Source organism: Protopterus annectens, chromosome 6.part0 (genome assembly GCF_019279795.1).
Source record: "Protopterus annectens isolate FY-2018-M chromosome 6.part0, PAN1.0, whole genome shotgun sequence".
In the NCBI taxonomy this organism is placed as follows: Eukaryota; Metazoa; Chordata; order Ceratodontiformes; family Protopteridae; genus Protopterus; species Protopterus annectens.
In genome coordinates, this window is record NC_056737.1 from 1,061,578,185 (window position 1) to 1,061,591,802 (window position 13,618).

The window sequence follows — 13,618 nt, forward strand, 5'->3', positions numbered from 1 at the left end:
ATGATGCGAAGGTTCATCCAGGCCCAGCTGCAGATGGGAGTGCTCTTGCCCCCCCCCCTCAGGGGGGGGGGAGCTCGACACCTTTTTCCCACCCAATTGCTCCTTCTCCGACCCGCTACCTGGGTTCGGAGCGCTCGGAGCCGAGCAGCCTTGGAGCTGGGGGTGGGTCGGCGCCGACAGTACTTGGTACTTCGGATCCGACCCTACCCTCGAGTCTGTCAGATCCAACCTCTCGGAGCCGCGGTCCGAGCTTCGGATCCGGGGGATTCAGTGTGCCTTCGGCTCCGTCCAGGTCGGAGCACACTGGTCCCTCGGATCCGACGGTCTCGACGCCGGCTCTGATCCCTTCATCGGATCCGAGTGGGAGCCGACTTTCGGATCCATTGGAGAGTGGCTCTCCCTCGGCATTCGATGTTGTGGAGAGGGCTCTGTTGAGAGCATCCGGACCCCCTGTCCTCGCATCGACTCCTCCCTGCACTCCCTCTCTGCTGGGCCAGGCTTCCATCACCCGGCCAAAGGGACAGCCTGATTCGATGTCACAGATAGTTCCATTGGAACAAGATGTTGCTGGCGAGGCCTCCTCGGACAGTCCCCCCGAGGAAGCTCCCCGCAAGCAAAAGTGCAAAAGGAGGCACATGGAGTTCTTAACCTAGGACACGGACTTGGAGGAAGGGGAAGGCTCCCCAAGATCACTCCCTGAGGATGTCTCCTTTGGAGACATCATGGAGATGCTGAGAATCAGAGGTGGGTGGTCTGCCCCCAAGTCTTCCTCTGACGAGTCCGTGTTTCTGGAGGCATTCCAGGCAGGCCCGTCTACCTCCTGGGTGTCCCCTCCAGCCGATCCCCTGGTGGACCTTATTACCACCAGGGCATGGAAGGATCCGGACACCGTGGAGCCAATACCCAAGCGACCGGATAGGGTTCTTAGCCCCCCCTCAGACCGGTCACATTGGAGTAATGACCCCCCTGTAGATGCCATGTTGACGGCGGCAGCCACAAAGAGGGAATTTGCTCAGGAGAGTCCCTCAGTCCATCCACCGAGCAAAGAGTCCCGTTTGATGGATCGCTTAGGGAAGCGAGTTTTTAGTTCAGCGACCTTCTCAGTAAGGTCTCTGAACTATATGGCACATGTCATCAGGATGCAGCGGGATCTTATCAAAGAATACGCTGCATCCCCCCCTGAGTCCATGTCGGAGGAGGATAAACAATTGTACTCCACCCAAATGGCCACTCTGAGATCTATTTCAAACACCTCTATGCGGCTGTTGTCCCACGCCACAGAGGGAGCCGCTAGGGCCAGCGGAGCAGGCCTGGTCCTGAGACGTCAGGCCTGGCTCCGTCATTGCGACTTTACGGAGCCCTTTAAAGCGTCCTTCGTGAACGCCCCCTTTGATTCTGCCCTTTTTGGCAAAACAGTTCGCGAGACGCTTGTCCAGAGCGAGAAGGACGGGAAGACGTTGTCTGCCTTCGGAGTCCGCTTCTCTGCTCCCCAGCGGTCCTTTTCAAGTAACCAAAAGGGTCAGAAGATGATGTGGTTCCGAAAATCACAACATTCCCAACCAGCTCCGGACAATCAGTCCTACCGTGGCAGAGGTGGACAGGGAGGACGTCGCCCTAGGGGCAGAGGGGCTCCGAGAAATTTCGGGTCCAGAGAACCTTTCTCTGAATGGCCCGCGCAGCAGCCCTGAAGGGTTGCCCAGCTGCTCCACTCTGGAGGCAGTCGGGGGGGCATCTTTCGAAGCATCTAGCGGCATGGGAGTCCATCACAACAGACCGCTGGGTGCTTCGCATCATATCCAGAGGGTACAAAATACCAATTCTCCATGTCCCCCAATTAAAAGAACCTCCCCGATGTACCACCCGATCACAGGGAGGCCGCAGCCGCAGAAATACAGCAGCTGCTAAGAAAAAGAGCCATCCAGCCCGTCCCCCAAGACCAGCTCGGATTAGGGTTCTACTCCAGGTTCTTTTTGGTGCCAAAAAAGACGGGGGATCTGAGACCCATCCTAGACCTTTCCCACTTGAACCTGTCATTAACCAAGGAAAAATTCCGAATGATCACTCTTCAGTCTATCCTCCCCCTTCTGAGGGAGAACGATTGGATGTGCTCTATAGACCTCAAGGATGCGTATTACCACATCTTAATGGACAAATGATCCAGGAGGTTCCTTCGCTTCCGGCTGGGAGCCAGTCACTACCAGTTCAGGGTCCTTCCCTTTGGCCTCACCACATCCCCCCGGGTGTTCACCAAAGTGTTAGCAGTGATTGCAGCCCACCTGAGACTCCAGGGAATTCAGGTCTTCCTGTACCTGGACGACTGGCTCCTGACCGCACCAACAAGGCATCTACTTTGCTCAGCCAGAGACTTCTTTCTCCATCTAGCCCCACAACTAGGCATTACTATCAATGTCGGCAAATCCCTACTGGCTCCAACACAGATCATAGAATTTATAGGTACCAGAATAAACACCAGAGATTTGTGAGCCTTCCTAACTGCCGAGAGAATCAGAAATCTTCAACTTCATGTGCGGGCTATCCTTCATTCAGAGGCTTCACCAGCGGAATTGATCCTGAGGGCACTAGGCTCCATGGCAGCAGTGATTACACTCCTTCCATGCACCCGTTTGAACATGCGAGTCCTGCAATGGACTATGTTAGTGCAATGGTCCTTCCTATCCCTTCCTCTCCACCATCCCATTGCTATCAGCAAGGCTTGCAGAAGGGCGCTACTATGGTGGCTCCAAGCATCAAACTTCCATACGTCCCTTCTGCACCTCTCCCCCTATCGCCACGGTGACCACGGACGCTTCCCGCCTCAGGTGGGGGGGGGGCATTACTCAGGCAGGACAGTCCAAGGCACGTGGAACGATACAGAGACCTCCCTGCATATCAACGTTCTGGAGATGAGAGCGGTGCTGTTGGCGTTGCAAGCACTTCAGAGCTTCCTCCCTGCAGGAACGATTGCAATTCACTCGGACAACATGTCAGTGGTCTGGTATATCAACAAACAGGGGGGAACCAGATCTTATCCTCTTTGCCGCGAAGCCATGAGAGTGTGGGAATGGGCGATCTCCACCAACCACTTTCTGATTGCAACGCATTCCGGGAGGACCAACATCCTAGCGGACAAGCTCAGCCGCACCCTTCTTACCCCCTACGAGTGGTCTCTCAATCCTCTAGTAGCGAAGCAGATATTCGCAACATGGGGGCAACCCTGCTGCGATCTTTTTTCATCTCCATCAAACGCCAAATGCGACAATTTCTTCGCTCTAATCCCCCCACAGGGGAATCTCCAAGAGACGCTCTGGTGCATGCTTGGCCACCCGGTCTACTCTATGCCTATCCTCCTCTTCCAATGATGATACAACTCTTACAGAAAGCCTCGCAGTTGGGGAGCAAGATGATTCTCATTGCCCCATTCTGGCCTCGACAAATTTGGTTCTCCTTACCTGTGGTCTCACCTTGTGAATCACCCTTGGATTCTAGATCCCATTCTGGATCTCATCTCCCATCCATTGGACTTGCCAACTCCAAACCTGGACAATCTGAAACGGACAGCTTGGTTGCTCCAGTTCCACTCCTTGTTAGGACTCCCGGTATCTCTTCACCAGTCAAAGCCATCCTTGTGGCTGCACATAAGCCCTCCACCAGGAAGGTATATCACAGCAAATGGAAACGTATTTCCATCTGGGCGGAGCACCGCGATCTAGATCCCTTTACGGCTCCTCTTCCATCCATTTTAGACTTCCTAACTGAACTCTTTCAAGAAGGTGCTAGTTGTTCAACTGTCAAAGTGCAATTGGCAGCTATTTCTCATTATCATGTGGGACATGATACAGGACCCTTGATGTCAGCCAAATTGTGTAAAACCTTTCTCAAGGGTACCTTTTTACTTAGACCTCCTGTAAAAGAAGCCGTACCCCCATGGGATCTTACTTTAGTTCTTCAAGCCTTGACTGCTCCACCCTTTGAACCCGCTGCTTCAGTGGATCTCAAATTCTTGTCATGGAAAACAGCATTCCTTGTAGCCATTACTTCAGCGAAAAGAGTGTCGGAACTTCAGGCTCTTTCTGTAAAGCCTCCATACCTGATTTTTCACCCTGATAGAGTGTACCTCAGGATCAATCCCTCCTTTCTTCCCAAGATAACATCAGAAACCAACATAAACCAATCCATAAATTTACCGGTTTTCTTCCCTAAATATCAAAATAAGGGTGAATACAAGCTGCACTCATTGGATGTTTATAGGCAGCTTCGTTTTTATACCCATAGGACGGCTGGCCATAGACAATCCGACCAGCTGTTAGTTTCCTTTGCCAAATTTAACTTTGGGAAAGCTATCTCTAAAGTATCTTTATCTCACTGGATTTCCCAATGTATCCTGCTAGCTTATCAAGCCTCGGGTAGACCCGCACCAGAAGGAGTTCGTGCTCATTCCACTCGCTCCATTTCTACTTTTGCGGCTTTCAAGTCTAGAGTTCCTGTGGATGATATTTGTTCTGCAGCCACTTGGGCTTCATCTCATACCTTTATCAACCACTACAAGCTAGACCTGCTTTCTAGAGGGAGAGCATCCTTTGGCTCTGCGGTGCTTCGTAATATCCTTCCATGATTGCCACCCAGGGTGCAGGTAGCTGGGGACTCTGTTCCACAGGTTGCTGACAAATGAACATTCCTACTTCAGATTTAGATGTTATGTACTCGCCATAATGTTCCATCTGAGTAGGTAGTTCATTTGTCTGCAACCACCCCCCCCTCCTTCCCCCTGACCTTCTTGGATCTATTAGTTTTTAGGTATCCTTTCTTGGATATATATGGAGAGGCAAACTCGATCTGAGGTCATGGAGGGTTAGCAGGGGATTATGGGTGAAGGGAGGGGCTAGGAGCTCGGATCCATTAGCTTGAAACAAGTTGCCGGCTCGGATCCGATATCGGATCCGTAACCCACAGGTTGCAGACAAATGAACTACCTACTCAGATGGAACGTTATGGTGAGTACATAACTTCTAATTTTCAGAGCATGAGTTAAGTGTCATGGGTAGAAAAATTATATTACTAGGGAGGAGTTTGGTGAAAGCGGTAGATGGAAAGAAAGCGGGGAAAGCACAGAAAATGTGTTTGCACTTGGCCTATTAGAGAGAGGAAAGCAAGGTAGAGAGTGATAGAGTGCATTGTACAGTAGGGATTGAAAGACGGTGGCAGCTACTTCAGGAGAAAGGTTTGTCAAAGCACAAATGACTTCAGTGGAAATGATGGGGGGGATTTCTGGTGGTAAAGTTAATTGGAAAGCTACAGATTATTTCAGATATTACAATAAGTATTATGTAGAAAAGGACGTGTTATTAACACATACCTTGCTTTAGTTAGGTGGATGGGGTCATTTGTTGGGAGCCAAAAGTTCCGACTGTCTAAGGTAGGGTATGCTTCTATTAACTCCGGAGTGTGACAAATATAGTCCTTAGGGGCTGAGGGGTGGTCGTGAAAGGCCATTGAAATCTGAAAAAGAAAAAAAAAGAACAATAAAAGAAAGTAGGTTACAGGGAAGAGAGAGTTATGTGGTGCAGATGAGAAGAGTTGGTGAATAAGAGGACAGGTGGTGGGTTTGAGCTGCAGGTGAGGGATATAGAGATGCAGAGTGGTAGATATAGACAGTGTTAGTATAGAAGGTAGGAAAGCTAAGTAGTATGAGAAATAACCTGGTAATAGGACAGGCACAAAAATGGTAAGCAGAACACCGTGCTGAGAACTGTAAGTAAATAGTGTGTGTTACGAACATTCTACACTTCAGAAATTATTTGACAATTTAACAACACCTAGTTAAAATCAATGCATTCCAGAAACATTAGTCAGAAATAACAAGTAGCGATTGCACTTTATGCAGAGTAGAAAGAGAGTCTAAACACAAGCTAGAGAAAAGTTCTAATTGGATGACGCTCGGTACCATTAGTTCATGTATTTAATGAGCTTCGTACAGACACCTATATATAACCCAAGCCATTGTGCTTATAGAAAGCCTGTTACTAGCACCTTGGTGAGCATTAGCAGTATTTGGTATGTCACTCTGGGAGAAAATTACTTATGCCTGTGTGTGAGAAACCTGTTCAACTGTGTGTGAGAAACCTGTTCAAATGGTAGCTGTACTAATGTGCAGTATGCTAGGGTATCTGTTTAGGGACCAGAAAGCATGTTCAGATGATGCAAAGTCTTAGGCGTTTCAATTCTTTTTTTTCCCAAGGATTTTCATTTAAAATGCCTTTTCAGCTTGGGGGGGTTGACTGTGTAGTGGACAGATATAATACCTGTTCAACAGAATTATGATGATTGATTTGGTGAAAGCCTTTCAAGCTCTCTCTCTCTCTGTGGTATTAATTTATTTTTTACTCTGAAAGTAAGTGCTCTCAAACTTCACAAAGGAAGGGGAATGAAGATAGCGCTATGGAGTATAGACAGAAGCTTAAGCAAAATTGGTAGTTAAAAGGCAACAGGGAGAGCTGAGCAGTGACACCTTCTTCCATGGATAGTATACCCCTTGATCTGCAAATGGGTGTGACCTCTCCTTCAGGCATAGGGACGTGAATTCACCCCTTCAACAGCATCTGTTATCTACTGCATGTCACTTTCTAATGTTCATATTTGTATGTACAGTGTAGTTTCATATCTTTACCAGGGTAGTCTGTTACCCTAAAAGTGGAGGAAAGCAGCGTTTTGAACTGTAACTGTGCAACACATTGCATCCTGCATTTTTACTCCTCCTCACAAACCTGCAACCTTTGAGAGGTTGACAAAGATGCAAGTTGGATGGATATCTGCCAAACCCTGCTCTGTGATAAACTAATTTGCCAGTTTCCAATTTGTTTACCAAACAGATGCCTTCGTCTTTTGTATGTCCTTTGACTGCAGTTTTTTCATAAGTGTTTCAGGCTATCCAGAATCTCTACTGCGAAAAGGTAGGAGACCACCTTCTCAGGTTCTTACCTGTCCTCTTTCAGAAGGTAAAAGGACCCCTCCCACCTGATTGAGAGTCTGGCTGTGTCTTTTCATGTATAGGTAAGACATAAGAAACCTGTTCATTTTGGCAATGACACTGAAGTGTTTTTGTGTCCCTTCTCTCAGATTTCAAACTTCCTCTACAAAAAAGAGTGATCTCTATAAATGTTGGGAGAGATTTGCTGAGCTTATGAGGATGGTAGAGTCTAAACCCTTAGCAGATGTTCTTTGTGTTTCACTGTTGCAGTCATTACACTTGGGTTATCCTGCTGGCAGGCTACCCTCAGTCGGCCTGAATTCCAAAGTCTAGTTCTGGCATCGGTTGCTGTCGCCCATTCCCTGACGTCAGTGCGTCAGGGGTATAAAAGATGCAGCTGATGCCATTTTCTTCAGTCTTTCTTGCCGCACGGTGCCCGAAGCAGAAGCAGTTCGCAAGTGCCGGTCGGCCGACTCCTGAGATTTTCGTGTTCGAATTTCAGATCCAAAGTCTTCATTAAAAGCTAAGTACCCCGTTGGGGAAAACTTTTTTCTTGCTCCAGACCGATGTCAGAAAAAGTTAATTGTATTTCTTGTGGGAAGCAAATACCTCATAAGGACTAACATTCTTACTGTATTCCTTGCCTAGGCCCTGACCACGACGTTGCTAGTTGTAGGTTTTGTGCTAGATTTAACCAACGCACTGTTAAGCGTCGGTACGATTTCACTTTTCACTATTTTGGCAGAAGATTTAATTACACAATGCCGTCGGATAGCACTCTGACTACCGGACTTCACAAGAAACACAAAGAAAATGAAAAGGATAGGCATCCGAGGTCCAAAATCGGCGACGAGGCATCCTCTAAGCCAGTCGCCGGTTCTCAGTGAGGCGTTTTGTAGCCCCGGACGCCCGCTACTTTGGACCTGCAGGCCGCTACAGACTCCCACGTGGAGTCGCCTAGGCCGCTGGAAGCTCAAGGTATTGGACCTTCGGAAACTATTCCCTCAGATGGGTGTGGAGCCGCTGAGCAGGCATCGGCTTCTGAGGGTGTTTTCAGACCTACTCAATTATACATTAAAGCGACTTCATCTACAAAGGCAAAGACTAGAGAACCTTTAAAGACAAAGAAACAAGTACAACAGCCTCATGGTCAGGCCTCCATGCCCAAAAAACAGATGCTCAAAATTGCCGAAGACTTAATTACTTTGATCAGGGGTTCCCATCCCCCTCCTGATAGAGGCCTAGGCAAGAGACAGAATATGAATCTTCAGATCAGGTTTCCATTTCATCTGATTCTTCTTCTGATCAGGGATGCTCTCTTCCTCCCTATGAGGATTCTGATGCTGAAGAATCTATCCCTTCAGCCTCTCCTCCTGAAGATTACTCTTTTGGGGAAACCTTGCATACCATGAGGGAACACTTCCACTGGGAGGGCCAAGATTATTCAGAATCTAAGAAAAGGCTCGGAGACTTCCTTTTACTCCCACAACACAAGCCCCTAGCTATTCCACCTGTGTTAGACATTGTAGATTATGCATTTTCAGAGTCCAGTCTGACCCCTGACTCCTTACCTCCAGCTCTTGTTAAGCCAGACAGGTGCTACAGGGTTCCTGACTCTCATAAATTCCTTTTCAAAAACCCTGCTGCTGACCCAGAGACTCTCTCTCAGGGTCCCAAAGGGGTCAAGGCATCCACTGCAAAAAAAACCTACCCCCTCTAACAGGGATTCTAGGGCATTGGACAGACGGGGGAAGAAGATTTACACCTCTGCTACCTTGGCTATAAGGGCTTTAAATTGGCAGTTTCATATGCTCAAATATCAGCAATATCTTATGTCACTGCTTAAACAGAAAATGTTGATAAATTCTGAATGTTCAGAAAACAAAGAAATGCAGGATTTATTGCATGCAGCTGAGCAAGTTGGAAAGCATACTTTGCATTGTGGTTTTGATTCTCTAGAGGCCTCCTGCAGGACTGCAGTTAAGGGTTCTGTCATTAGGAGGCATGCTTGGTTAAAGGAACAAAATCTGCATGACCATGTCAAAGCAAAACTATTAGATGTTCCATTACAGCATGATACCTTGTTTGGTGTTAAAGCAGAAGAGGTGTTAAAGAAAATGGGGGACAAAGCTAAATCTATGCAAACGGTTAAAGAATTTTTACAGGTACAACCTCCAAGATTTAGCAGGCACTGGCCTACAAAGAATTGGTCCTTTCCAGTGTCAGACAGACCACAAAGGGGCAGATACAGATGCCCAAGAGGCAGATCCCAGCCCCAAGGTTCGTATAGGTCTAAACAATGGGGTGCTTCTACCTCCAAAAGTGGAGAATACAAATCACGGCCATACAGGAAAACAGTCCCAATGACTTCCCCCTGCCTGCACCAAGCACTTATCTTCTAGCAGCACCTTTAGGGGGAAAACTAGCACTTTTTTCTCAAAATTGGCACATAATAACCCAGGACAAATGGGTCCTAGACAATGTCACAAGGCTACAAGTTTCACTTCCATATCCTGCCAAGGACAAACGGTTGTCCAGACCTGCCAAAACATCAATGGGCAGAGGCACAAAAGCAAGTCTCATCCCTCATGGACATGAGGTCCATTCAACAAGTATCAGAGCAAGAGCAGGGACAAGGATTTTATTCAAGACTGTTCTTGGTACCAAGAAAGGACAAGACCTGGAGACCAATACTGGACCTATCTATTCTAAACACATATCTGGATATACCAAAATTCAAAATGTTGACTGTACGGCAACTTCTGCCCATGCTGGGCAAGAAGGCTTGGCTTGTGACTTTATACCTAAAAGAGGCATACCTGCATGTCCCAATCAGACAAACATGCAGAAGATACCTCAGATTCAAAGCTAGCTCAATGCACTACCAATTCTCTGCACTGCCCTTTGGCTTATCTACTGCACCCAGGGTCATCACAAAGTGCCTGGCACCAGTAATTGCATTCTGCAGACAAAGAAGAATACAAATATATCCTTACTTGGACAACTGCCTTATTCAAGCAGAGAACAAGGACATTCTACTACAGCATCTGGTGTTTGTAAAAAGATTACTCATAGGTCTAGGGTACACAGTATACTAAAAGAAATCAAAACTCGTACCCTCTCAAGAGATAATATTCCTGGGTGCAAGCTTAAATACAACTGCCCAGATGGCTTATCTCACGCCAGACAAACACAGACAATCGACTTATTTCAAAATGTTGGCAACACAGGCCCTGTTATCTGCAAGAAAAATTCTGCAGACTTTGGGCTTCATGGCATCCTGCATACTGCTAATTCCATATGCAAGACTGCATATGAGGAAACTTCAATGGTATCTAAAAAGTGTTTGGACTCAACATTGCCACAGCCTGGAAACAATAATTACCTTCATTCCCTGTCTGCAACAGGAGTTTCGATGGTGGGCAAAAGCCTGTCACCTCAACACGGGACAGCCATTCACCTTACCCACAGCCAGGCAGACATTGACAACAGATGCATCAGATTATACCTGGGAGGCCCATATGGCAGGAAGATGTATTCAGGGCACATGGTCAGCAAGTCAAATGCATCTACATATCAATCAAAAAGAGATGCTAGCTGTTCAGAATGCCCTGACAGCCTTCAAGGATCTACTTCATCCAGGACAACTACTGATAAAGACGGACAATACTACAGTCATGTGGTACACAAACAAGCAGGGGGGCATGCATTCCTACCCCTTCTGCAGACTAGCCATGAACTTGTGGGACACAGCACTGACTTACCATGTACATCTACAAGCACAATTCCTGCCAGGAAGGAGAAATACTCTGGCAGACGAACTAAGCAGAAACCTAATGGATCTCCATGAGTGGAAATTGGATCCATAAGTCTTCAGCATGATAACAAGGAACTGGGGTGCCCGGAAATAGACCTATTTGCCTCCCCTAACAACTGCCAACTACAGAGATTCTACACAAGGACTTGTCACAGACAAGCATGGAAAGTGGATGCTCTATCTTTCAGCTGGAAAAACCTAACAGTATATGCCTTTCCTCCTCTGCCTCTCCTCCCCAAGGTACTCCTCAAGGTCAGACAAGAGAAGCCAAAAATGATACTGATTGCCCCAGACTGGCCCCGCCAGCACTGGTACCCAATCCTAAAGAGCTTGTCTCAATGCCCAGCTTGGACATTACCTCAAATACCTCATCTACTATCCCAACAAAATAATCAGATGCTGCACAGCCAACTCAGGACCTTAAACCTGGCAGCATGGTGGATAATGTAGCCATTCAAGACTCAACTCTCTCTAAAGCAGTGATGGATGTAATTTTGGTGGCCAGGAGGCCTAGCACCAGAAAATCTTCTGCAGAAAAATGGAAGAGATTCTGTGCTTGGAACCAGGCACAAGGTATTGACATGACTGTTCCAAATATTCCTCAGATTTTGCAATACTTAACTGAGATGCTGGATAAAGGCCTTTCCTTTTCATCAATTAATATTCATGCCTCTGCCATTTCAGCTCATTACAATACAGAGCCACCTATTTTTTCTCATCCATTACTAAGGCAGTACCTCAGAGGGGCCAGAAACTTAAGGCCTCCAAGGAGAGCACCAATATCTGCATGGGACCTCAACTATGTCTTGGAAAAACTCACACTGCCTCCATTTGAGCCAGCCTCTGCAACTGATAATACAATTCTTATCCTGGAAAACAGCTCTGCTCCTAGCAATAACCTCTGCTAGACGAGTCTTAGAGTTATAGGCACTCATGGCTGTGGAACCTTTTATAATTTTCTAGCCTGACAGGGTTTCTCTGAGGACAAACTCAACATTTATGCCTAAGGTAGTGTCCAATGTGACCCTTAACCAAACTATTCATCTGCCTACTTTTTATCCAAACCCACAGAATAAGGGTGGAGAGAATTCTGCATTCTTTGGACATACACAGGCAGCTACTCTTCTACCTGAACAGAACCAAAGCTTTCAGAAAGACAGAGCAACTACTAGTGGCATATGCTGCAGGATCACAAGGAAAGGCTATCCTATTTCAAAGTGGATAGGCCACTGCATTCGTTTCTGCTGTTCACAGCATGGCAAGCCAGTGCCTAAGGGCATTAAGCCACATTCAACCAGAGCAGCAGCCACTTCAGCAGCCTTCCTCAGGGGAGTACCAACCAAAGACATTTTAGGGGCTGCTGCCTGGAGTTCAGTGCACACCTTTACAAAGCACTATCATTTACCTCTTTACTCTAAATCCAGGGCAGGCTTTGCCACTGCAGTTCTGCAGGGCCTGATAGCCTCTCCTAATCCTATTTAGCACCAGCCTTCCAACCTTAGCTTTGGGATTCAACCCAATTGTAATGACTGCAACAGTGAAACACGATGAAAAGAGTACAGTTGTGTACCTACCATAAATGTAGATGTTAGAGTGTATTCACTGTTGCAGTCCAGGATGTTCATCGTGTTACACTGCTGCAGTTATCACACTTGGGTTATCCTGCTGTTAGGCGGTCCCGCAGTCGGCCCGAGTTCCAAAGTCTTGGTCCGGTGTCTGTTGCTGTCGCCTCTTCCCTGACGTCAGTGTGCCAGGGGTATACAAGATACAGCCGACGCCATTTTCTTCAGTCTTTCTTGCCACAGTTCAAGCAAAAGCAGTTCACAAGTGACGGTCGGCAGTCTCCTGAGATTTTCATTCCGAATCCAGAACCGAAGTCTTCTACAAAGCTAAGTACCCCATTGGGGAAACTTTTTCTTGCCTCAGACCGATGTCAGTAAAAGTTAATAACTGTATTTCTTGTGGGAAGCAAATACCTCATAAGGATTTCCATTCTTATTGTATCTCATACCTAGGCCCAGACCACGACGTCACTGGTTGTCGGTTTTGTGCTAGGTTTAACAAGCGCACTATTAAACGTCGATTTGATTTTGCCCGACATTATTTTGGTAGAAAATTCAATTATACCATGCCGTCAGAACTTCCGACGACTGGAATGCATAAAAAGCGCAAAGACAAGGATAGGCATCCGAGGCCCAAAACGGACGACGAAGCCTCTTCTAGGCCAGTCGCCGGTTCTCCAGTTTTCAGTGAGGCACCTTCGCAGCCCCTGACTACTGCTTTAGTAGAACCACAGGGCGCCTCTGACTCCCACGTGGAGATGGCTGGGCCTTCGGACTCGCAAGTTATTCAGCCTACCAAAACTAACCCTTCAGAGGGATCCGGAGTAGCTGAGCTACCCACAGCTTCAGAGGGTGTCTTCAGACCTACTCAGATAAGCATTAATCCCTCTGCTAAGTCTAAGCCTCCCTTAAAATCAAAGAAACAAGTACAACATTCCCCAGGGCAGGCCTCCATGCCTAAGAAAGAAATGCTCAAAATGGCCAAAGACCTAATCACTCTGATCAGGGGGTCCCATCCCCCTCCTGATAAAAGGCCTAGACAGGATGCAGACTATAATTCATCCGACCAGGTGTCCATCTCTTCAGATTCATCCTCAGACCTAGGATATTCTTTACCCCCCTTATGAGGATTCTGATGCTGAGGAATCAATTCCATCAGCCTCACCACCTGAGGACTACTCCTTTGGGGAAACCTTACATACCATGAGGGAGCATTTTCATTGGGAAGGCCAGGATTACTCAGAATCCAAGAAAAGGCTCGGAGACTCATTACCC